Here is a 27024-nt window from a genome sequence, read left to right as displayed (position 1 = left end):
TCAGTGGACAAGGATATCACATGTCGAGTACCAACAGTCAAATTAAAGTTTGTTGATGGTTTAATAGCTGTGTGATTCTTCACAGCATCTGTTCCCTTTTCTTCCACTGTGCCACTGTCACTGAAGAAGTAGAAGCACCATTTGTGTTTTTCCTATTGTATGTGTTGCCATGGCAAAAAAAAAAAATGTTTTATCACCAGGTAGCCAGTTTACTAGTGATGTGCCCCTCCTTGATTAGCTTAACTCAGGCTGTTCCTGGGAACATATTTAAATCCTTTCCAACATAACAAAACCCTGGAATAGCCTTCAAAGACCCAGTTTACCTAAACACAAAAGGGAAGCATCAGAGTCATACCATAGATTTGTCAGGTCCAAGATCAGAATTTATAATAACCAAGAATATATAATGAGGAAGAGATAATAAAAAGAGATAATTTATATAATAACAAGAAATAATGAGGAAGAGATATTTTATATAATTAAGATGTAAACCAGAATTGTTTACATAATCAATTAAAAAGAAAAATAGATAATAAGAATGACTTTGACCTTGACTATAATAATTTAATCCAGAGATTGAATTAAGGTAAATTAATTACAAAAAGATCAAAAGAACCCAGAAAGTGCAATAGTCATTAAACATTTTAATTACTTCCCAGAGAAAGAGGACTATAGACTGAAGAAAAATGAAAAATATTTTCAAAAATTATTACAAAAACTTTTTTTCTGTCTCAAGGATAATGGAGCTACAATCTAATCCTAACATAATAGTCCCTGGGGTACCTACAGAAAAAGTAGAAATGGCACAAGAGAAAAAAGACAGAACAAACAGCCAGATTATATCAACTCTTTATAGAGAAATTCTTTCTGAAAGCAATATGGTTGGGAGGACATTGAAAGATTGATTTACAAGGTATCTAAATGAGAGAGATATGTCAAAAGTGTAGTAAAAATATCTTGGAAGGCATTTATTTTTTTTAAAAGGTGATCAAGAAAATATGAACAACTATTGACCTATATGCTTTCCAATCTATTTTTAAAAATCTTTAAAGGGGTAAATCTTATTAATCTTATTTTACTTGGTTTAGCAATACCACTACTAGGTCCATATCCCAAAGAAATCATGGAAAAGGGAAAAGGACCCACATATACAAAAATATTTATAGCTGCTCTTTTTGTGGTGGCAAAGAATTGGAAATTGAGGGGATGTCCATCAATTGGGGAATGGCTGGACAAGTTGTGGTGTATGAATGCAATGGAATACTATTGTGCTGTAAGAAATGATGAGCAGATGGATTTCAGAAAAACCTGGAAAGATTTACATGAATTGATGAAGAGTGAAATGAACAGAACCAAGAGGACATTATACAAAGTATCAACTGTGATGATCAAGTGTGATGCACTTGGCTTTTCTCATCAATGCAATGATCCAAGACAATGCCAAGAGACTTCCGGTAGAAAATGTTTTCCAAATTCAGAAAAAGAACTATGGAATCTAAATGTAGACTGAAGCATACTATTTTCACTTTTATTGTTGCTTTTTTGTTATTGTTCTTGTTTATTTTTTCTTGCATTTTTCTTTCCTTTTCTTCTGATTAATGTTAATTAATTAATGTCAATTAATTAATTAATTAACCAACATATGAGTGTAATATATGACCTCTATCAAATTGCTTACTAGCTTCGGGAGCAGGAGGGAAGGGAGGGTGGGAGAAAAATTTGGAACTCAAAAAATATCATTACATGTAATTGATGAAAATTAAAATAAATAAATTTTTAATTCACTTTGTTTAATTTTTTTTTTAGTGAGGCAATTGGGGTTAAGTGACTTGCCCAGGGTCACACAGCTAGTAAGTGTTAAGTGTCTGAGGCCAGATTTGAACTCAGGTACTCCTGACTCCAGGGCTGGTGCTCTATCCACTGTGCCACCTAGCTGCCCCCACTTGGTTTAATTTTAAAGATTATACAAAATAAAATTCATAAAACTGTCACTAAGAAGGCCAGTTGGTTTCTTTTGGTCATGTAGATGAGGTACATGGGTGGAAAAAGATATGGCTACCATACATTTTTTTTTTTTGGCGGGGCAATGGGGGTTAAGTGACTTGCCCAGGGTCACACAGCTAGTAAGTGTCAAGTGTCTGAGGCCGCATTTGAACTCAGGTCCTCCTGAATCCAGGACCAGTGCTTTATCCACTGCACCACCTAGCTGCCCTCCATACTTCTTTCCCTACTTCCCAAAATGATGCTAACTTGGTCTCTTTAGGACAAATATCCAATACCAGAAAAATGGTTTTTATAATTCTATGTATGATTTGAGAGCATCCTTAGCAAAGATATTAGTAGAGAACAAGCAGACTTTTATAAATGATATTGAACAACAGACCACATATCTGTCATATCACAACTGACTAAAAGATATAAAAATTTAAGATATTCTTTTGCTTATTGCCTTTTAAAATTATGATAACACCCTCTCCCCCCACAAACAAGAGCATTTGACTTGATCAAACAAAATACCACATTATTTTACAAGTTGTCTCTTGTCCACTTAAGGTTCCTTGGAACACTTAACAATGTAAATAACCCTGTTCAATGATCCTCTGATAATAAACAACAGGCAAGGCATAAAACAGGGAGATGCATACTTGCCAAAAGTGTTTGCCATTGTGATAGAGGAGATCTAACACAGATTTGCATCTAAGTGTGGTTCTGATGCCTCATCTTTGTACTGAGATAAAGTGTGTTCCTAAAGGCTATTTCTGGTTTTTACCATGCTGGAAAGGACTGAAATATGGCCTCAGGCTCACAGGCCAAGGAGAGATTCCCTTTGGATAGAGAAGACCTCTAGATGTTCCTGATAGCAAATGTCATAATATTATTTGTATAAAGCCCCAAGACATTAGAAAGGCTTCTGGAAGATATCTACAAAGATATCAAAGAAGTTTGGGCTTTTTATTCCCAGAGAAAATATCAAAGGAGTGATGAATTCCTATTGCCCTGATTTCAACAAGCATCAGAATGGACACCCTATAAAGCTTGTTGAAGAGTATGTTTCTCTGGGATGAAGAATCCAGGTAGACAATGAACTGGGTCCAGAGCTGAAAAGAAGAAACACAGTGGGTTAGGTTACTTCTGGGAAATTGCAAAGCATTTTTAATAGCCCCTAAACTCATAACATCAAAGATCCATATTTTCAATGTAAATATTTTCCTGGTATTGCTGGATAGCAGCAAGAACTGGAACACCACTGCCTTTGAAGAACTAATGATAAGCATCAAAAGGGGGAAAAGGAAAAGTACAAGATGGGTGTGATTAGGTTGTAACATAATCAACCAACAATTAACTCTGAAGATGAATAGGAGTTGAGAATGTCATTTTTTAAAAATCACATGGCAGGAGATGGTTCATCAACTGGCAAGAATGAGGGGTTATGACAAGTAGATTGGTCAGAGTAGTACTCTAGTATTACCCTGTTAATATCCAAAAAAAGTGAGAAGGGGCTTCAGCATGTTGGGTGTGTCCCCTGTAGTGAAATTTTGGGAAGAAATGGATGAGGGTTGACAAGGATAAGAGGGTATATATGGATGGTTATTTGTATCATTCTGGTTTTCAAGAGTGACACTTTGACTCTAAATTCAAAATGTCACTGATTGGGGGAAAGAAGACTTTGCTTCTGTTTCTTCATCCATAAAATGAGAGAGTTGTACTAGGTTATCCAGGTTTAATATTCTGTGAGTCTCTGATTCATAGAATGAATCATGGAATGGTCACTCTCTAAGAAATTCAAGTAATCACCCACTAGGTGAACGGTAGTGCCTAGACCTGACTGTCTTATCCAAACATTTACATTTTCCATAAATCCTGGATAACTGAGCCAAAAAATAATTAGTGCACAATTCTAATCAATCATGCTTATTAATAAAAATAAGTTCCTTATTAAGAAATATAACAATTAATGAATAAAAATTACTAATTAAAGAGTTGTAATTTTGAAAATGATTTAAATACAAACATGAGGCTACAATTTTATACCCTCCTCACTAAATTTCAACTCAATAATCTGTTTAATCATTCTACTTATGAGATTTGAGTAAAACAAGAAAAGAATCCAGGAGGTAAAATTTAATTGTTTGAAGGGTTTCATTATTTTAGGTCATAGCTGATTAAAGTTTGACTCTAATGTGACAAAATGAGGAATAGAAATTGCTAGGCAGTTTCCATGTTATTATTTTTATTAATTTATATGAGAATGTTGCAGTTAGTAGCATGTATGGTAATAAAATAGGTCCTGATTCCAGTATGACCTCCCCACCTAAATCCTCTCTATATTTTAAGGGCTTTCCTACTTCTTTGAAGTTTTTCCCTAATTCTTCAGCCTACACTGATATTACTTACCCCCTTCTCTGCACACCTATTCTCAATACTATATAAACACTATTTTGTATTATCCCTTAGGTGATTTACATATTTTACTCTTTTATTTCTAACTAGAATGCAAGTTCCTTAAGGGGCATCTCCCACAGAACAAGCAGTACATAAAAGGCTTGCAATAAATCATGATGATGTGGGAAAATGGCAAAGCAAGAGAGACCATTCTGGTTAGTGATGGTTCTGAAGAATATAGGGCTACCTCCAGACAATAATGAGTTAAAGAGTTTAAAATAAAATAAATGTGAGCAAAAATCCCTTTTTTCTAAAAGAGAAAAATCTTACTATTAGTCTCTTGTTCTATTTCTTTAAATGTGCTTCTTTATGGACATGAGGAAAATTAAAGAAGTGACCATACTAACCAAAGATAAGTCAGTTAATGCTGGATTGAATAATTTAATATTTCAAATAACCTCTCAATGCCTCATGTTCAGCAATAGAATATTAATGCTTGGCTCATGTAATGCTCTGCATTAGAGAATTAAGTACATATCTCTTAGCACCTCAAGTAAGAACTATTTCTCTTTGTTATAAATTCAATTGTCTACTGACCCAACTTATTTATTCTCAATCTTGGCTGTTTTATGTTACCACACTTCTATTATGGAAACCCCGGGTTCCTTTTCAATTCAATATCAGAAATAGCTATTATAAAATACCATAGAATAAATATTCTGAGAGCACAACCTCAGCCCAGGATCCTCTTGCTTGTAAAATAATCAACACCAGAAACAAGTAATCCAGAAATTGGTAGTGTGGCATTGTTCTCAGGCCGAGAGGCTATAGGCACAGTGTTCTCATCTGTTGTCTCTAAGAGCTTTACTATTTCTGCCTTTAAAATGAAAATGGGCTGTCCAAACAATTTCACATTCCAAAGACTTTAGAGGGTAAAAAGGAAGAGAAAACCAATGAACCTCCAAAGACAGGGGGTTAGATAAAGGGAAATTCACAAATCCATTACTTCTACTAACCTCAAAACATTGTTAGGAAATCTAAAGGTTATTCTCATCCTTCCCTCTGCCTATATCATCAATACTAGACTTTGTCCTTCTCCTCTTACCACTTTTCCCCAGTCTGGCAAAGCTCAAACTGACCACCAGGATTCAGTTTCATGGCCTATGTGAAGAATCTGTTCTTTTTCATCTATAATTCCCAGTGGAGAATAAAAGTAACATATTTGAGTAAAGTTTTTAAAGTGGTCCCCAGGGATTTCCTTTTTCCACCTGACTCCCATTTAGCACAGATGTTAATAGAACTTGTGCTGCTAAATTCTTCTTTGACTATGCAGTTTAAACAAGTTCAAGTGAAAGCAACCCCAATGAAAAGAAGGGTTAAAATCATAAGACAAGAGTTCAGGGCACCATTTTGGGTAATTGCAGCTCCCCAGCCTATACCTGCTTCCTGGTCTTTAATATGTGCTCTCTTTCTAGAGGTAACAACACAACTTTGCCAAATTGTTCCTAATATGCTATTCTTAGAGTTTGTCCCTGACTAGGCAATAAAGTAATAAATTCAGCTGCTCATTTAATATCATCTGCTTTCTTGATATTAGGAAAGGGAGAGGAAAAAGTTGGGGATTTAAGAGCTTCACAGTAAGGGGAACAAGATCTCTAGTTAGTTCCCAACCTCAAATCACAACTCAAAGACACAAATCATCGCGCTAAAATGGGGGTCTTTGAAAGCTGTAGGAATCTGTCTTATTAGGATTGTAGTAAGTCTTATTTTCATTCCCACATTAAGTCTTCATATTACCATATCTTCTACACTCACTAAAACTGAAAATGATCTTCTGTGCTTTAGCAATTAGTATTAATCAAATAGGTTAACCTCCTCTAAACAGGATTCACTGCATTTTTATGACCATCTAGTAACATATTCTTATTGATATCTTTTTTGCTATTTATTTACTAATGAACACTCCATTCAAATAAATCATAGATTATTGAGGTCTTGCTTTCATTGCACTTTACAATCTGCCTTCAGGACAGGCAATATTTGCAGTGCTGTTCAGTTACTGGTTGATAACAACCAGGGCTGTACCAGCCCTGGTATAGAAGGGTAGAGGTTTCTTTATTCTTTCCCAGTCATCTGATAATAGGAATTCCCACAGCAGCAACACATCTAGAGAAGAGGCCCTAAATATCATCTGATGATCTTTGTTGAGTCAAAAAATGTTCAACCTGTCTTGCCCATATCCCTCAGCATACCAAAAAAAGAACCAGGAAGACAGAGATCTACAGAGACAGGGATGTGTATAGAGTATGTGTATATCTAAAGGTAAACTTTACTTTCCCCAGAATGCAGTAGGAGCTGTGGGACTAGGACCAGGACCAGTTGTGATTCAGAAAGGGCTTAAGAATTCTCTAGTTGTGAGCTCCAAACCTGAAAAGAAGATGAGATGAGATAAGATGACATGACATGACATGACATGAGATCAGATGACATGAGATGAGATGAGTTGTTTTCTATATCAAAGTCAATCTTTCTAGGGGGAAAGGGATGAGAATTACTGAGATCAATTAACTTTGGTATTTTTGACTAATCAAGTTTTAAAATGTCCATAGTCCATACTTAACCGGTTTTAGCTAACACTGTGAAGGACCAAAGTAAAGCCATTATTCTTAACTTCAAATGTATGGTCTTCCTAGGAACTCAGAAAAGAGATTAGATTTTTGCCCTGCTAATTTATGTTATTATCCTTGAGAAAGTTTATTATCTTTGAGGAAGTTTTGAAGAGCAAAGTAACTTGGTGAAAATAACACAGAAAAAGAAGATATACTAGATTTCACATGAGTTTTTTGTTATTGTTTTTGTTTTGGTCCAGACCTGTGATTTTATCTTTGTGGCGAACTCATAACATAGAAATTCCTTCTACTGAGCAGACTATCTATAATTTATAGAGGTTTAGGGTTACCTGAAGCACTGAGAGATTAAGTGATTTAGTCATGTTCACAACGCTATCAATCAGCAAGCATTTATTGCCCACTATGTGCCAGACTCTGTGGTAGGCCCTAGGACACAAAGATAAAAATTGACTATTCCTGCTTTCAAGGAGAAAATGACAAGTAGGATTTAAATCCACATCTTCCAAACTCCAAAGCCATCTCAAATCCACTATATTCTGCTACCTCTCATAAGTTGTAAATTATTTTTTAAAAACTTGAGGCTAAAGATATAGAAGTAGGCAAAGTTAGCATCAGTATGAGAACTATACCTCAGCCTCATCTTAATTTGGATATACTCATATTTTCCATAGAAACATAGCTAGGGACCTTACAGTTACATTTTTCTGATTTTTAATGGTAATAGCACAGAATTTGTTAGGAGGAGCCTCAGAGATCATTTAGGCCAACCCATACTTGATTTTCTTGAAATGAAAAACAGTATTTTCTAGCTTCATCATATAATTTATTTATGAGATCTTCTGGCTGATTTCATAAGAGTGCTCTGATTACCAGACTCTGATTACCAACATCCTAGATCCTGTCTACTAGGTATTACTATTTAGAAAGAAATGTGACATTTTTAACAAGCCTACTAGAACATAACTACATAAATGAGCATTGTCTCCTTCAAAGTCACCTTCAGAAGAGAAACATGTATGTCAATTATGTTGCCATCCCTCAAAGAATTTTTGGAACCCATTATGACTTTTTATCTGGACCTGTGATTTAAATATGTTTATTTAATATTCAGATCCCCTTCCAGCCTATTCTACTGCTCATTTCTCCAGATGATAAAACCCCTTCTACTACTGCAGGTCAACAACTCATCTGCAATTTATAATCTAAGAGATGTCTGGAGCACTTGATCATCATCATATTATGATGGAGCCCATTGTTGCCGCTATGACTAATATCCTTAGTATTGGCAAATATTAATACAATTGAGAGTAAATTTGACTTTTTTATTCATCTAAGATCTCAGCTAAGATATATAATGAAGTTGGTTGGTACAGTTTTTTTGTTTGTTTTCAGGGAGGAAAAGAGTAGTAGTATTTTCTCATGTGGCTTATAAACTGGTTCAACATGGTATACTGATACTAGTTATCTGCCAGAATTTCTACTTACTACCAAAGATCATTTCTTACTCTGTATTTTAACACCGGTCATCAAAAAAAATCATCAGTCATCCCTGAGTCTGACTACCATCCTGCCTAGGACATTCTACCCACTTCTTAACACTCTACCTACTCAAGAGGCTTAGAAAATTGGGACTGGAAGTGATCTTAAAGGTCATCTAGTCCAATGTCTTATTTTACAGATGAAGAAATTGGAGTACATAGAAACTGTGATTTCCTAAATTCCCACTTTTCCAGATTTCCTCCTCATGACCATCGCTAGGATATTTTTTGGATAACCCACACCTCCCTTCCTTGGTGGGGTTGCCCAGTATCCAGATCCTAGTCTATCCAGCCTGTTCTGCTGATCATTAAATCTGTTGTCAGAATCCTGGGGTGTGTGAGTGTGTGTGTGAGTGTGTGTGTGTGTTTATGTCTAAATCCAATTACATATGATTTGTAACTAGACATCCTTCTATGTGTGTTCTATCTTCTGTCTCCAGCCTGTGACATAGACCTTGAAGAGTTTGTCCCTCTGGCTCATTAGCTTTTGATCCACCTTCCAGGTTATGTAAACATCTCTCTTTTCCTCTTTTAGGCCATTTTTCAGGCTAACTGCCCCAAATCCAGACTCAGAGACTTACTAGCTGTGTGCAGGCAAGTCACCTAACCTCTGTTTGCCTTAATCTGCTGTAAAAGGAAACTGCAAATGATTCTAGTATCTTTGCCAAGAAAACCTCATGGAAAGTATGGTCCACAGGGTCATGAAGAGTCAGACGTGACTGAACAACAACTTATTCTTCTGTAACCCCACTAAGCTTTGGGTATAGTCTCCTAATTTATAGTCATATTTAGGGTAGAAGGTTATTTTTTTTAACAAAAGTAGTTATTACCAAAATAAATTTTTATCTCAAAAATTTCTTTTTGTCAATAAGGTTGTTCAAAAGGGATGGATAATGAACCCTTATTAAAAACAACTGATGTTGACCTTTACTTTTAGTAAATTTCAAGATTTATTGCTCAACTAAAGTAAATGCTGATTGACTTCTCCTTCAACTTATTTAACATTTAGCACCCAAAACAACAAAAGAAGATAGACCTGAGGTGGGGGGTGGGGGGAATGTCAAAAAAATTTTTTTATAAAGCTTACAGATATCTAGACTTTTTTGTTTGTTTGTTTTGCAGGGCTATGGTGGTTAAGTGACTTGCCCAGGGTCACACAGCTAGTAAGTGTCAAGTGTCTGAGGCCGGATTTGAACTCAGGTACTCCTGAATCCAGGGTCGGTGCTTTATCCACTGTACCACCTAGCTGCCCTGATATCTAGACTTTAACTCATCTCTTCATAATAACATTGAGAAATCCTTAAAAAAGAAATGTGTAACATGAATACTTAAATTTTATAAAATAATCATTACAGAAAATAACTTAATTTTATAATTCTATTTATATAGCACACTATTTTCTCAGTCTAAGTTCTCAGAAGAATCAAATTATAACTTTACTTAAAGAGCAAGAAACTGATATCAAGTAGATGTTCAATGTGACACTGAGTTGGTTATACACAAGACTGAAAATTTCCATAACCCTTCTTACCTGATACAAGATTCCAGAAAAATATTTTCAATGTTTTACTAAAAATTAAGTTATGATTCTATAATTAAGTATTCTTTGAAAGTGGACCCTACTAGGGGCAGCTAGATGGTGTAGTGCATGGAACACAGGCCCTGGAGTCAGGAGGACCTGCATTCAAATCCAGCCAAGTGTCTGAAAACTTGATACTTACTAGCTGTGTGACCCTAGGAGAGTTACTTAATCCTGATTACTCGCCAAGAAAAAAAAGTGGATCTTCCTAACTGATAGCTCTACTAGAATATTAAAGTACATCAGAGCACTTAAATATTAGTGGGTTTTGGGGCAGCTAGGTGGCGCAGTGGATAGAGCACTGGCCCTGGAGTCAGGAGTACCTGGGTTCAAATCTGGCCTCAGACACTTAACACTTACTAGCTGTGTGACCCTGGGCAAGTCACTTAACCCCAATTGCCTCACTAAAAAAAATATATATTAGTGGGTTTCATGTTGATGAGAGATATTACCTTGGAATGTGAAATTAACAATTTTCAAGTTTCCTTTTTATTTTAAAATTAAACTAAAAAATTTACAATAGCAATAATTATCCATTTAATGTTCTATACCCATTATTAATATTTTACTCCAGCAATTACCTAACTAGTGATGACTTCACCTTATTTTCATTTTAAATATTTTCTTCCTATGATACTTGTTCACTTTTAACCTAACTCTAGAAAAGAGCAGTGCTATTCATAATGTTCATTCAAGTTGTAAAAGTCTGTATACATGAGTTGTTCAAATTTCTCTATATTAAGTATCCATATATCTCTAAGTCACCAGATTCTTTCCAACACTTATTTATCTTTAAGCTGTGTATACCTAAAAACATTCAAGGGAGAGGTTTTTACAACCATTATAGATACACTGACTTACAGTGTCTAACAAGATTTCCCAAGACTTATTTGTCCAAGAGAAATGTTTTGGTTTAAGGAGAAGGTTTATATGTCAATAGACATTAAATAGAAAAAAAAGCTTTAAATAAGGAAATAACTTTCTCCCTTAAAATGCTTTATTATCATGTCAAATATACTTAGTAATATCTCAAATTAAAACTAAGGTTTTTAAAAAAAATTCATGCCTTCCCACCTCCTAATGGCCTAACCTCTGATGTATCTTATGCTCCATTTTTATTAGAAAGAGACAAATGACCAACACCACCCTCCCTCCCCACAAATTATCAGAGATTATTTTGTAATGTAAACATAAGGGGATATTTTAAAGAAGATTGCCAACAATCTAATGTTTGACTAGCTTGTTGAGAATACAAAGAGAAACCATTCTGATGAAAAGAAATTGCCCAAAGAGACCAATGTGGAGGCACAGGTGAATAAACAAAATTATTTTTAAAAAGACAAAGTATAAAAAAAAGAAAAAGAAAAAGACATAGTATAGAAAATTTATGTGATCTAGTTTATAGAGAATAAATATAAAAGCATATCCTGATGCTATAAGAATGTTAGGAGCACTAAAGTTCAAGGAAGTTCCAGCAAGTAAAGTTAAGGACTACAAAAAGAGGTTGTTTCCATTGTTGCTGTTTTCTTTTAAGCTACATTGTGGCAAAGAATTTTGAAGAACAGATAAAACCATTGCTCAGGTTAAATGGGGTGGTCATGACCAATGATAGAGAAAAGGAAAAATTGCTTAATTCTCATTTTGTTTCAGTATTCTATGCCAACTAGAGTGATCCTTGAATAAGAAAGAACAGAACAAAGAAATGCCTAACATAGGTAATATACAATAATAATAATTAGGGGGCAGCTAGGTGGCACAGTGGATAGAGCACTGACCCTGGATTCAGGAGGACCTGAGTTCAAATCTGACCTCAGACACTTAACACTTATTAGATGTGTGACCCTGGGCAAGTCACTTAACCCCAATTGCCCCACAAGAGAGAAAGAAAGAAAGAAAGAAAGAAAGGAAGGAAGGAAGGAAGGAAGGAAGGAAGGAAGGAAGGAAGGAAGGAAGGAAGGAAGGAAGGAAGGAAGGAAGGAAGGAAGGAAGGAAGGAAGGAAGGAAGGAAGAATAATAGTTAATATATGATAAGGAAATAGCAAAAGAACACCTAGCTAGTACTCTGCTAAGTCCAAATCACAGCCATCAAATTAATTAGATGCCAGGGTACTGAAAGAACTGAAAAATGTGATTTCAGAGACTGTCAGCTATCTCTATAAGATCATGGATACTAGCAGACACACTCAAGATGAATCCTGCAAATGTCCCACTATTAGAGGGGAGGTGGAGAGGGACAGAATGTAGTCCAAGAATAATATGTTAGTGAGCTTGACTTCAGTCCCTGACAAGATTCTAGGGCATATTAATAAAAGGGTAGTTGGTGAAAATATAGAAAATGAAGCAGTGGTCCCAAAAAACAGCATTGTTTCATCAAAAACAAGTCATGGCAGCCTAATATAATTTTCTTTCTTGATAGCTACAAGACTGGATCAGGGGAATGCTGTGGATATAGTTTATCTGTATTTTTGGCAACACATTTGATAAATTTTGTATTCCATTCTTGAGATGATGGAGAGATGTAGTCTAGACAATCTTATACTTTGGAAGATTCAAAAGTATCTAGAAAATAACATGCAACAAGTATTCATTAATGACATATTATTGAGTTGGAATAAATTTTCTAATACTATGACCCTGAGATCTGTACTTGATCCTCTGCTATTTAACATTTTATTAGTGAATTGGTTAAAAGGCATTCGTGGCTTACTTTGAAGATAACACAAAGGAAGGAAGGATGCCTAGCATGCTGGTAATAAAGTCAGAATGCAAAAGGATCATGACAGGATAGAAATATGGGCAACATCTTGTGGGGTGCTATTTAATAGGTATAAGTATTATAGTTAGGTTCAAAAATTAAACTTTGTATTTATATTATAGGGTAAATTTTTCTAGACAGCAATTCATTTGAAAAAGATCTTAGCATTTTTAGTAAGCATAAAGTTTAATATGAGTCAACAGTGTGAAAAAAAAGAAAAAGGAAAAAACACCAATGTATTTTTAAGCTGTGTTAAAAGAGATATAATGTCCAGAATTTGATAGTTGACAACCTGCTCTAGTCAATTATTGCCTTTGGACACTAACTAAATATAATTGTTTTAGACTACCTTTTAAAGGAGAATCTGTGAACTTTCATTTGGATGCAACTTTCTTTTGTCTTCTAATTTAATTTATTAAATACTGGTGTAAGTTAGTTCTTCTAATGATATGCAAATTTATTGATAAGTAAACAAAGACTTCATATTAATAAGGGCAACAGTTATATTAATGATTAGAAAAAGTCTAAGAACTGTGTGACTCAGCTTCCTTTTCTATCATTCCATCTTTGACACCATAGAATAACTGAGTAACATTTAAAATTTTTCTTTTATGAGTTACTCTAGCCAAAGGATTACTGAAGAACCTTTGAGGGAGCTTGGTAAGTAGAAAATGTACTTTATTTGGAGTAAGAAGAGCTATATTCGAATCCCATTGTTGCAATTACCTGTTCGACCATTGGACAAATCACTTCACTAATCTAAACCTCAGTTTCCTCATCTATAAAGTTACTTAGTTGGACTAGATAATGTCTAATGTCCCTTTAAACTCTCAATCTGTGACCCTCTTTAAAATTCTTATAAAACTCCAACCATTTAAAAAAAAAATACTATCTTGACTTCCTATGCCAAGATGGCTGAGTGAGGAAGCAACCCTCTGGAGGTCTCCCAAATTTCCCCTCCAAACCAATATAAAACTGCTTCTGAATCATGACAGGAGAAGGGAGAAAGCCTATCAGCCTGACAGGAAAGATCTGTCTTACCTGGGTGGAAGGAAAGTGAGGTCTAGCAGCAGCAACAGCTATTGCTGTTACTACTTCTGCTTCTGCCTCAAAGCAGGGAGCCTGAACCAGGGCTCTGAGCATGGGGAAATCCACCAGTGAGGCTCCACCCAACTACAAACCAGCAGCTCCCTGGGAAGGTGAGCAGCCTGGGCACCATAGCAGGGACCCTCACCAGGCACTCCAAAGCTAGCAGAGACCACCAGAAAAGCTTTGGCCCCACTGCTGACCACTAGTGAAGCCCCACCCAAGACTGCTCAACAGCAAGTTGAAGAAGGAATTCTACCAAATTCCTTTTATGGGACAAATATGTTGCTGATACCCAAACCAATAAGAGCCAAAACAGAGAAAGAAAATTATAGATAAGTCTCCCAAATGAATATTGATGCAAAAATTTTAAATAAAACACTAGCAAAAAGATCACAGCAACACATTGTAAGGATCATAGACTGTGACCAGGTGGGATTTATACCAGGAATGCAGGGCCTCCCTCCTGGCCAAGCTTCTGGAGTTCTTTGCTTCACTGCCCAAGAATATTCATCCTAGTCCTGAATTTTGTGGAATACCATGGGAACCTATATTTATTATAGTAGCCTGTTGAGCAATTGTCTTAGCCATTTTCTTCTGGAGAACTTTCCTTACAGTAAAGAACAGAGTTTATCAAGAGAATGAGAAACAACTTGCTGAGAAGACTATGAACCTCTTACAAAAAAACCAGAAATTTTAGAAAAGGTGTCAGAATATAAGCAGAAGATCAAAAAAGCAAAGGAGTAACTAAAGGAAAGGAAAGAAAATAGTCATCTTTCTAATGAAGCAGCTGGTTTTAAGGAGAAAATCAGAGGGCATGAGGAAACAAACAGAAAAGTGGGTGACAAAGTAAAAAATCTATGTTTATTGTTGGGAATTCAGAAGGAACAGAATGTAAAGCTTCAGGCTGTGATCATGGAAATACAGGAAGCAATAGAAAAGCTACAAGAAGTTGTTACAATGACTTCTTTTAAACTTTCAGAACTGCAAATAGCCCTTAATGAAGCTAAGCCCAGTGAAGAGAAAGTCACTTCATAAGCAAGAATGCACCAAATGGATGATTTTGATTACATTAAATTAAAAAGGTTTTGTACAAACAGAAGCAATTAATCCAAAATTAGAAGACAGTCAGAAAGCTGGGAAAAAAATTTTATAGCCAGTACTTCTGATAAAGTCCTCATTTCTAAAATATATTGGGAACTAAATCAAATTTATAAGAATCTAAGTCATTCCCCAATTGAGAAATGGTCAAAGGATATGAACAGGGAATTTTTTTTTTTTGGTGAGGCAATTGGGGTTAAGTGACTTGCCCAGGGTCACACAGCTAGTAAGTGTCAAGTGTCTGAGGCCGGATATGAACTCAGGTACTCCTGACTCCAGGGCCAGTGCTCTATCCACTGTGCCACCTAACTGCCCCTGAACAGGCAATTTTCTGATGAAGAAATCAAAGCTATCTATTGCCAGATGAAAAAATGCTTTAAATCACTATTGACTAGAGAAATGCAAATTAAAGCAACTCTGAGGTACCACCTGACACCTATCAGATTGGCTAATATGACAAAAAAGGAGAATAATAAATGTTGGAGAAGCTGTGGAAAAATTGTGAACGGATCCAACCATTCTGGAGAGCAATTTGGAATTATGCCCAAAGGGCTATAAAGCTGTGCATACCCTTTGACCCAACAATACCACTATTAGGTCTTTTTCCCAAAGAGATCATAAAAAAGGGAAAAGGACCCACATGTGCAAAAATAATTATAGCTGCTCTTTTTGTGGTGGCAAGGAATTGGAAATTGAGGGGCTGCCCATCAACTGGGGAATGGCTGAACAAGTTTTGGTATATAAATGTAATGGAATTCTATTATGCTGTAAGAAACGATGAGCAGGTAGATTTCAGAGAAACCTGGAAGGACTTGCATGATAAATGAGATGAGCAGAACCAGGAGAACATTGTACACAGTATCATCAATATTATGTGTTGATCAACTGTGCTAGACTTGATTCTTCTCAGCAATACAATCGTCCTAGATAGTTCCAAAAGAGTCATGATGGAAAATGCTCTCCAAATCCAGAAAAAAAAGAACTGTGGAATAAGGATACAGATTGAACCATACTATTTCATTTCTTTTTGGTGCTATTGGGTTTTTTTTAGGTTTTTCCTTTTTGCTCTGATTCTTCTCTTATAACATGACTAATGCAGAAATGTATTTGATGTTATTGTACATATATAACCTATATCAGATTACTTGCTGTCTTGGGGATGGGAGGGAGGGAGGGAAGAGAGGGAGAAAAATTTGAAACTAAAAATCTCATAAAAACAGATGTTGAAAACTATCTCTACATGTAACTGGAAAATAATAAAATGCTTTTATAATTAAAAAAAGAAGAGAATGCACCACTCAAGATGAGAAACAAGCAGCTACTGCAGGAAACACAAGGTTGGAGGGAGCAGCACACTGAATGCAGTGAGCTAATTAAATGCTATCATAATCCTCAAGAAGATTTCATTATGCAGCTGAAACAACTTGATCATGGTTCTGCATCTGAGGGCAAAAATAAAAATGAAGAGAGAAATGGATGGGATGACTTAGCCAATGGAGAGCTGTCAGATAAGATCACCTCAGATAACCAGAATGAGAACATGGAGAGCCAGACTGAACAGATGATGGATGTCTCTAGGCTGAAAACTACATTAAGGATAGTTGAATAAGATAGAAACCATTTGCAATCCCAAGTAAGAGATGAAAGAAAACGTCAGCATGAATTGGAAGAACAGATTAAAAACTTGGAACATGACTCCTCTTCTCTTCAGTCAGCCAAAGCACAGTTAGAAAAGGAATGTAGGGGGCAGCTAGATAGCGCAGTGGTAAAGCACCGGCCCTGGATTCAGGAGTACCTGAGTTCAAATCCGGCCTCAGACACTTGACACTTACTAGCTGTGTGACCCTGGGCAAGTCACTTAACCCTCATTGCCCTGCAAAAAAAAAAAAAAAGGAATGTAAAAATGCAACAAAAAATTGAGACTCTCAATGAACTCTACCAGAAGACAGACATGGCTCTGAAGAAGAAGCTTGCTCAGGAAGAATGGGAAAAGCAAGAAAATGAATGGAAGCTCATTGCTATAGATGAGAAAGCCAGCTTGGCTGAAGAAGTGAAAAGTTACAAGAAAAGAATTCAGGAGCTTCAGAATAAAATACATAAAACAGACAGATCATATGAGAAAGAGATTGCTAGAAAGGACAAGGTGGCCCATAACAACTGGTTCATGGCTCATGCTGCAAAAAGGGCCCTTTCAGGGGAGAAGATTCAAGGAGCCAGCATGAGACAAAAATTACTACAAGTGTATCAAAAGCTAACAATACTCAAAGAACAATGATTGTAAAACCAATTCCAATAAGACCCAATCATCATCTGATGATTCCTCCACAGAGAGGGTCTATGGATGGGCCTCCTCTTGGTCCTAGTCTAAGGAGGTCACCTGAAGTATCTAGAACAACATCTGCCTCAGACTTGGGCCCTAGTTCAATTGCTTTGATGAACAGTGAGCCAAGAAACATTTCTCCCTCAACAGTGCTGGATGACAAGGTTAAAATTGCTCCCAAAGGCCACCCACCATGCCCAGGAATGAACCTCATGTCACCAAGAGCTCCCTTAACAGTGATGGATGGCATGGTAATCTCTGGTCCCAAAGGCCTCCCACCATGTCCAGGATTGTCCCTCATGTCATCATTAGCTTGATGAATAGTGCTAGAAATCATGGGTGAAACTGGTCCCAAAGACCATCAACCATCCCAAGGAATGCCCATCATATCACCAATAGTTCCCTCAACCATGCTGCATGGCATGGTTAACCCTGGTCCCAAAGGCCACCCACTATGCCAAGCAATGGCCCTCATGTCACTAATAGCTCCCTCAACAGAGCTGGATGGCTTGGTTAATACTGGTCCCAAAGGCCACCCAACAGGCCCAGGAATAACCCTAATATCACTAATAACTCCCCCAACAGTGCTCAATGGAACAGTTAACACTGGTCCCAAAGGCTACCCACCATGCTCAGGAATGCCCCTCATGTTATCCTTACCTCACTCAGTAGTGCTGGAAATCACGGATGAAACTGGTCCCAAACGCCATCTACCATGCTGAGGAATGTCCCTCCTGTCACAATTAGCTCACTCAACACTCCTGGTTGGCATGGTTAATGCTGGTCCCAAAGGCCACCACCACAGCCAGCAATGCCCCTCACGTTACCAATAGGAGGACCTCCCCCACCACCTCTTCCATCTAGACCACCTCCTCCACTACGAAGACCTGATCGGCCCCAACCTCCATGTCCATTTCATTGATCAAATAGTCAGTTGGAAAAAAAATTTAGAATATGGGAGCACAATACTCACAGAATTAATATTGTATTATAAAATCAAAACCATCTTGCATTGGTTCAAAATTGGAGAGGTAGATGAATAGAATACACATGGAAGAATAAGAAACAATGAAATTCAATGTTCTACATGTGCTGGTACTGGATTTATGTGGGAGCAATGTATCCATGAGTCCTTATCTATGCTTTTGATGGAAGTCAGAGTTGTTAGCAATACATGGAAAGGACCTTCCTAAGCTGGCTGGGTCCCACTAGTCTGCTGAAAATTTTTGATATATATACTGTCTCCTGGTTTCAAATCATGTAAGGAAAAGTCCAAGGGGCCAGCCTATACTGCTGCTCCTGCCTCATAGAGTTCATGTAGTCTGGCTGTATATAGGAAGCAACAGAGGTATCTCCCTCCACCAATTCTGTATATATGGGGTAAAAGGTTTTGCTTGGATAGGGGGATGGACAAAAAGTATCTCATAAGGTAATATATATAGTTCTCCTCTTGTCCTGCGCAGATAGAACAGTGCCAAGGGTAGAACATCAGGCCACTTCAAATGAGTTTCAGTGCACAATTTGCCAATTGTGCTCTTAAGTTCTTTATTCATATGTTCTACCAGGGGTAGGGTATATGGAACTTTGGAGTTACTCCCAGGAAAGAGTAGATTTGGGATAAAACAGAATCAGTAAAGTGTGTGCCTTTGTCAGAATCAATGCTGGTGGGTGGACCAAAGTGAGGAACAATCTCTTTAAGGAGGATTTTGGCAACAAAGGCAGCTGTGGCTCCAGGCTGGGAAACACCTCCACCCATGGAGTGAGTTGATCAACTATAACAAGACAAAACTTATGATGTCCCCCCTTAGGCATTGTGATATAATCAATTTGTAGATGCTCAAAAAGTGTATAATATGCTAAAGGAAGCCCTCTATAAGCTTTAGCCTGGAAGGCATGTTGATTGTAAGTCTGACAGACAGAACAAGAGGCACAAACCCTAGAGGCCACATTAGGAACTCCAGGGACAATCCAAACTCTTTTTACTGAGAACACAATTTCTTGTGTGCCAAAAATGGCCTTTTCTGCGAATAGGCAAATCTGATGATAGAAACTCTGGGGGAGAAGCAGCTTCCCCTTGGAAGTCACCCAGACCCCACTGACTTCTTTAGCCTTGAATTTCTTTTTCCACTTCTCTACTTCAGACTTATCATAAGTAAGAGAAATGGAAACATCATCATTAGAAGAAAGATTAAACACATGTTCAGGGGCTTCCAAAGCATCAAGCTTAGCAGCAGCAGCTCATTCATTCCCTTTAGAAACAGGGTCGCCTTTACCCATATGAGCAGGACAATGAACAATAGCTAGAGCAGATGGGAGTTTTAAGGCAGATAGGAGGTCTTTAATAAATTCTCCATTAGCAATAACTTTGCTGGCAGAGGTTAAAAATCCTCTCTGCAGCCATAACATTCCTACAGCATGGCAGACAATGAATATGTATCTGGAATCAATGTAAATAGTAGCACTTTTTCCTCTGGCTAGAGAACAGATTTGTGTGAGAGTCATCAGTTCAGCAGCCTGTGCACTAAGATGTGAAGGCAAAGAAGCTGCCCAGAGAGTATCATAATCAAAAACTACAGCAGCACCTGTACAATGGGTTCCCTCATGTATAACAGAGGATCCATCAGTATAGAAAATAAAATCAGGGTTCTCTAAGGGTGTGTCAAAAAGACCATCATGAGGTTCTCAGCTATGTCAATTAGGGAGGTGCAGTCATGCAAAGGTTCCCCTGAGAGTGGCAGGTCAGGGAGCAGTGTTGCTGGGTTAAGAACTGTATAACACTTTAAAGTGATTCTCTTATTTACTAGCAGGGTTACTTCTTATCTAGTGAGCCTTTTATTTGAAAAAGCCTGCGTGTTATGACTCAGTAAGAGAGCCTCAACTTCATGAGGACACTGCACAATTAGAGGGTTACCTAAGACTAGATCAGAGGCTTTTTCTACCAAAAGAACAGCAGCTGTCATGGCACGAAGGCATGGTGGCATGTCAGCAACTAAAGAATCAAGTTGAGTAGAATAATAAGCTATTTAGCGCTGGACAGGTCCTAATTTTTGAGTCAGGACCCCAGAAGCTACTCCTCTCTGTTCATGTACAAAAAGAGTAAAAGACTTACTGTAGTCTGGGAGTCCTAGTGCAGGTGCTGATAACAAGGCCTGTTTCAATTCTATTATAGCTGAAAGATGCTGGGAATCCAGCTGTAAAGGTTCTGGGACAGAATTTTTGGTTAGAGATATAAGAGGCTTAGTAATTTTATCAAAAGATTATATCCATTGTCTGCAATACCCAGCTGCTCCCAGAATGGCTCTTAACTGCTTCTTAGTAGAGGGAGCAATGAGTTGTTGAATAGCCTGGACTCACTTAGGAGAGACAGAGAGAGTTCTAGCAGCCAAGACAAAACCCAAATATTCCACCTGAGGTAGGCACCATTGTACTTTAGACTTAGAGACCTTATGGCCTCATTTGTGCAACTCTAATAACAGGTGTCGGCTGTCTTCCTGACAAATCTCAGCATTAGGTGTAGCCAGGAGTAAGTCATCTACATATTGGACTAAAGTGGAACCTTTAAACGTAATGGAGGCTAAATCCTATTGCAAAATTTGAGAGAAGAGTGTGGGACTGTCAACAAACCCCTGTGGGAGTCTGGTCCAAGTCCACTGTCTGTTCTTCCAGGTAAAGGCAAACAAGTATTGGGAATCCTGATGTACTAGTATTGAAAAGAAAGCAGAGCATAGATCTACCACTATGAAGCATGTTGCTTCACATGGGATTGAGGAAATGTTAGTAGCAGGGTTAGGTACTATAGGATATCTAGGTATAACATAGGAATTAATTGCTCGCAGGTCTTGTACAAAATGGTAAACAGGCTTTCCACCTGGCCCAGGTTTGGGCTTTTTAACTGGCAAAATGGATGTATTGCATGGGGAATAAGGGAATGGGACAATTATGCCTTGGTTTGTCAAAGCCACAATGATAGGAGAAATTCCCTCAATGGCTTCTCTAGATAAGGGATATTGTGGAATGGATGGTGCTGGGCCATCTTTGTTCTTAATGGTAACAGGCACAGCAGATTTAAGGAGACCTACATCAGTAGAGGAGGAAGCCCATAGGGACTCAGGAATATCAGAAGGGATTTTCAATGTATCCCCCACTGTTTCCTGAGTGTCTGAGATCAAAATTGGCAGTAAGTGAACAGTATCCTCTGGCAATTCCAGGGAAATGCCACCATCTGGAGAACAAGATATGGTTGCTCTAAGTTTACAAAGGAGGTCACAACCTAATAGGTTTGCAGGAGAGTCAGGTGTAAGTAGAAATGTTCTACTGTTAATGGGCCCAGATTCACTATGTGAGGGGTTAATTTTGCAACTGATTGAGCTTTTCCTAAAACACCAACTACATTTAGAGATCCAATACATGTACATTCAGGGTCAGGTTTGCTCACCAGGACTGATCTTGAGACTCCTGTATCTAATAAACAATCATAATAAGTATCCCCAATCCTAAGGGTTACACAGGGTTCATTACTTTGGGGAGGTGAATGGGCTGGCACAAGAGGGCTAAAAATCTCAGGGTCTGGAAAGGTAAAGTCTTCAGATTCCACTGTCCTTTCCCCTTCCCTACACCATCAGTCCTCTATATGTCTCCAATCTGTACCCCTTTGAGAGGGTCTGTAACTGTTCTCATTCTGCTCCTCTATATCTCTCTGAAAAGATCTATATTTTGATTCTGTCTCTCTGTATCCCCTGAAAAGATCTATATCTATTTTGATTCTGCCTCTCTGTATTTCTCTGAAACTATATATGTTTAGATTCAGTCCCCTTTGCATAGTCCTACAATACCACATTATGTGCCCCCGTTGCAATAATAGCAAAATCTAGCTATCAAAAAATAGCTATCAACCGATAGCGATACTGAAGTTGATAGTGATTCTCAACTGTCCAGCCTCACTGCCTCATTTCCTGTACTGGAGCTAAAATGCCCTGTCTGTTCCCTTCTTCCTCCTCATTTCCTTCATAAATATATGTTGCTATTTAGTTAAGTCTGCCAAGACTCAAGGTCTTCCAACCTGGACACTGCCTTTCAAAATATTTCCGTATTTCTGGCAAGGACTGGTCTATAAAATGAGAACAGATAACATGGGCATCTCTAGTGTCTAATGGATCTAGACTAGCATATTGCCTGGCATGCTTACACAGTCTGTCATAGAATCTATTAGGTCTTTCATTAGGTTCTTGAACTGTATCTATAAATTTTTGCCAGTTATCAGACTTAGATGCACAGGATTCCATTGCCTTCAACAAAGTTTCACTTGCTTCCTGCAGTTTATCAAAATGCTCAGGGATACTGGGGTCCCAGTCAGGGTCTTCTAAAGGCCATCCTATAGCAACTTTTCCTGATGTTACTAAGAAGTTCACTGTGGCTATCATATCAGTTCTTTCCCCTGGGGATAATATTGTTTCTATGAGATTGCTAACATCATTCCAAGTGGGCTGATATCCTCCAAAAATTGCCCTAAACTGGCTGATAACTGCTGTGGGATCATCATCAAATTTAGGAATATTTTGTTTCCATGAAATCAAATCTTTGAGACCAAAAGGTATGTCTTGTCTGAGCTTTCGTATAGCACCTTTTTCACCATGGGTGAGGATCTCTTGAAGGAGAATAATTATGATCTTCTCTGTCTCCTCTACAAGTGAAGCTTCTCTTTTAAAAATTTTTTTGGTTGGCATAGAGGAAATAGAGGGAGAGGGAATAAGAGTTGGGTCATGTGGCATTTCACCAACATCTTACACCTTATACTAAAATAAGGTCAAAACGGGTACATGATTTAGACATAAGAGGTGATACCATGGGTAAATTAGGAGAGGAAGGAATAGTCTACCTTTCAGATCTTTGGAAAGGAGAAAAGTTTATGACCAAACAAGAGATAGAGAATATTATGAAATGCAAAATGGATGATTCTGATTACATTAAATTAAAAAGGTTTTGTACAGTGCTCGCTTCGGCAGCACATATACTAAAATTGGAATGATACAGAGAAGATTAGCATGGCCCCTGTGCAAGGATGACACGCAAATTCGTGAAGCATTCCATATTTAAAAAAAAAAAAGTTCAATGGAATAGGCTAGGCTCAGGAAATGCAGTAGTAAATGACACTAGTAATGTAGTGTTTGATAAACCCAAAGACTCCAGCTTCTGGGATAGGAACTCAGTATTTGACAAAAACTGCTGGGAAAACTGGAAGATAGTATGGCAGAAATTAGGCTTAGACCAACATCTTACACCTTATACTAAAATAAGGTCAAAATGGATACATGATTTAGACATAAGAGGTGATACCATAGGTAAATTAGGAGAGAAAGGAATAGTGTACCTATCAGATCTTTGGAAAGGAGAACAGTTTTTGACCAAACATGAGATAGAGTATATTATAAAATGCAAAGTGGATGATTTTGATTATATTAAATTAAAAAATTTTTGTACAAACAGAAGCAATGCATCCAAAATTGGAAGGGAGGCAGAAAGCTGGGAAAAAATTTTTGAGGCCAGTGCTTCTGATAAAGGCCTCATCTCTAAAATATATAGGGAATTAAATCAAATTTATAAGAATCCAAGTCATTCCCCAACTGAGAAATGGTCAAAGGATATGAACAGGCAGTTTTCTGATGAAGAAACCAAAGCTATCTATTCCCATATGAAAAAATGCTCTAAATCTCTAATGATTAGAGAGATGCAAATTAAAACAACTCTGAGCTACCACCTGACACCTATCAGATTGGCTAAAATGACAAAAAAGGAAGATAATAAATGTTGGAGAGGCTGTGGGAAAATTGGAACACTAATACATTGTTGGTGGAGCTGTGAGCTGATCCAACCATTCTGGAGAGCAATTTGGAATTATGCCCAAAGGGCGATAAAGCTGTGCATACCCTTTGACCCAGCAATCCCACTTTTAGGTCTTTTGCCCAAAGAAATCATGGAAGGGGGAAAGGGACCCACATGTACAAAAATATTTATAGCTGCTCTTTACGTGGTAGCAAGGAATTGGAAGTTGAGGGGGGTGCCCATCAATTGGGGAATGGCTGGACAAGTTGTGGTATATGAATACAATGGAATACTATTGTGCTGTAAGAAATGATGAGCAGGAAGAGTTCAGAGAAACCTGGAGGGTCTTACGTGAGCTGATGATGAGTGAGATGAGCAAAACCAGAAGAACATTGTACACAGTATCATCAACATTGAGTGTTGACCTACTGTGATGGACTATATTCTTCTCACCAATGCAATGGTACAGAAGAGTTCCAGGGAACTCATGATAGAAGAGGATCTCCAAATCCAAGAAAAAAAAAGAAAGAAAGAACTGTGGAGTATAGATGCTGATTGAACCATATTATTTCTTTTGTTTTGGGTGCTGTTGGTTTTTTTTTTCTCTATTTTGAGGTTTCGCATCACTGCTCTGATTCTTTCTCTTGTAACAGGATTAATGCAGAAATAGGATTAATGTTATTATGTGTGTATATATATATATATGTGTGTGTATATATATATATCTATATGTATACGTATAGAGATAAATAGATATAACCTATACCAGATTACCTGCTGTCTAGGGGAGGGGGGAGGGAGGGGAGGGAGGGAGACAAATCTGAAATTGTAAAGCATGTATAAACAAAAGTTGAGAACTATCTTTACATGTAATGGAAAAAAATAAAATATCTCATTAAAAAAAAAAAGTTTTTGTACAAACAGAAGCAATGCATCAAAATTAGAAGGGAGGCAGAAAACTGGGAAACAATTTTTATAGCCAGTACTTCTGATAAAGGCCTCATTTCTAAAATATATAGGGAACTAAATCAAATTTGTAAGAATCCAAGTCATTCCCCAATTGAGAAATGGTCAAAGGATATGAACAGGCAGTTTTCTGATGAAGAAACCAAAGCTATCTATTCCCATATGAAAAAATGCTCTAAATCACTATTGATTAGAGAGATGCAAATTAAAACAACTCTGAGGTACCACCTGACACCTATCAGATTGGCTAAAATGACAAAAAAGGAAAATAATAAATGTTGGAGAAGCTGTGGAAAAATTGGAACACTAATGCATTGTTGGTGGAGCTGTGAACTGATCCAACCATTCTGGAGAGCAATTTGGAATTATGCCCAAAGGGCTATAAAGCTGTGCATACCCTTTGACTCAGCAATACCACTTTGGGGTCTTTTCCCCAAAGAAATCATGGAAAAGGGAAAAGGACCCACATGTACAAAAATATTTATAGCTGCTCTTTTTGTGGTGGCAAGGAATTGGAAGTTAAGGGGATGCCCATCAACTGAGGAATGGCTGGACTAGTTGTGGTATATAAATGTAATGGAATTCTATTATGCTGTAAGAAATGATGAGCAGGAGGAGTTCAGAGAAACCTGGAGGGTCTTGCATGGGCTGATGAGTGAGATGAGCAGAACCAGGAGAACACTGTGCACAGTATCATCAACATTGTGTGTTGATCAACTGTGATAGACTAGATTCTTCTCACCAGTCCAATGGTACAAGAAAGTTCCAAAGGACTCATGATGGAAAAGGCTCTCCAAATCCAGAAAAAAAAAGAAACTGTGGAATATGGATGCTGATTGGACCACACTATCTCTTTTGGTTTTGGTGCTGTTGTTTTTCTTTTTTGAGGTTTTTCCTTCTTGCTCTGATTCTTCTTGTATAACATGACGAATGCAGAAATATGTTTAATGTTATGTATCAGATTACCTGCTGTCTAGGGGAGGGGAGCAGGGAGGGGAGGGAGGGAGAAAAATTTTAAATTGGATATCTTATCTAAACAAAGGTTAAAAACTTAAATAAATAAACAAACAAACAAATAAATAAATAAATCGTTCAGTCATGTGGCATTTCAGTCTGAGAGGCCTTGCATTCAAGCTCAGGCTTGGATTGAGTTGGGTCATTTGGCAATTCAGTCTGAGAGGCAGGTGCAGGTTCAAGCTGGGGTGTGGATCCTCCTTGTCCATATCCCCAGTATCATAATCCCTGCTAACTCTGAACCAGATTTTCCAATAAAGTGAATGTTTAGGTGGCCATTGGCATAGGATTCTTTGCAAATGCCTCAAAGTTTGGGGATTAAATGACTCATGTTTGGGCCATTCTTCCTGTAATACTCTATGCCATATAAAACACAATCTGATAAGCTTTCCTCTGGTCATGGTTGATTTTACTGTAACTTTTCCCTCACCTGAATCCATGAGTAGTTTTCCTAATGGGGAATCCTGGAGAATATCACTCTTTTTAATCTCCCCCATGACATTCAGAACTTTCCATACCACATAACAAAGCCCAGGAAAAATAAGAACAGGAATAAAAATATTCATTAAATTCAAATCGACCAAGCCTCAACAAGGCTCTTTCCCCTGTTTGTCTGATTAGCCAAGCTAAAGTTAGAAAAGGGGTACTTCAGAAGTTAAAAATATCCATTTGAAAATCTAAAGGGAAAACAGCTGGTACTTAGCAGTACCTTGAAATTTAAAAGGACAGGCACATAGGAAATAGGGGAAATTTTCTTACCCTGACAGAAGATCAGAAGATCCGGGTTCAGCTTTCCTCTTCATGGTTCGCCAACTGTGATGTTTAAAATCTAA

General features: G+C 37.5%; 1 non-coding gene and 1 pseudogene across 1 annotated transcript; both read left to right on the top strand.

Annotated features, from left to right (window-relative positions):
* Nucleotides 1-1397: 1397 nt before the first annotated feature.
* LOC122752114 lies at nucleotides 1398-17709 on the top strand (annotated as a pseudogene).
* Nucleotides 17710-23378: 5669 nt separating this feature from the next.
* On the top strand, nucleotides 23379-23485 carry LOC122737471. Its single transcript, XR_006354304.1, has one exon. It is a non-coding gene; the product is annotated as a U6 spliceosomal RNA (small nuclear RNA).
* The last annotated feature ends 3539 nt before the right edge of the window (nucleotides 23486-27024 follow it).

This window comes from Dromiciops gliroides, chromosome 1 (genome assembly GCF_019393635.1).
Source record: "Dromiciops gliroides isolate mDroGli1 chromosome 1, mDroGli1.pri, whole genome shotgun sequence".
NCBI classification, from domain to species: Eukaryota; Metazoa; Chordata; class Mammalia; order Microbiotheria; family Microbiotheriidae; genus Dromiciops; species Dromiciops gliroides.
This window is presented reverse-complemented; position numbering and strand designations above follow the sequence as displayed.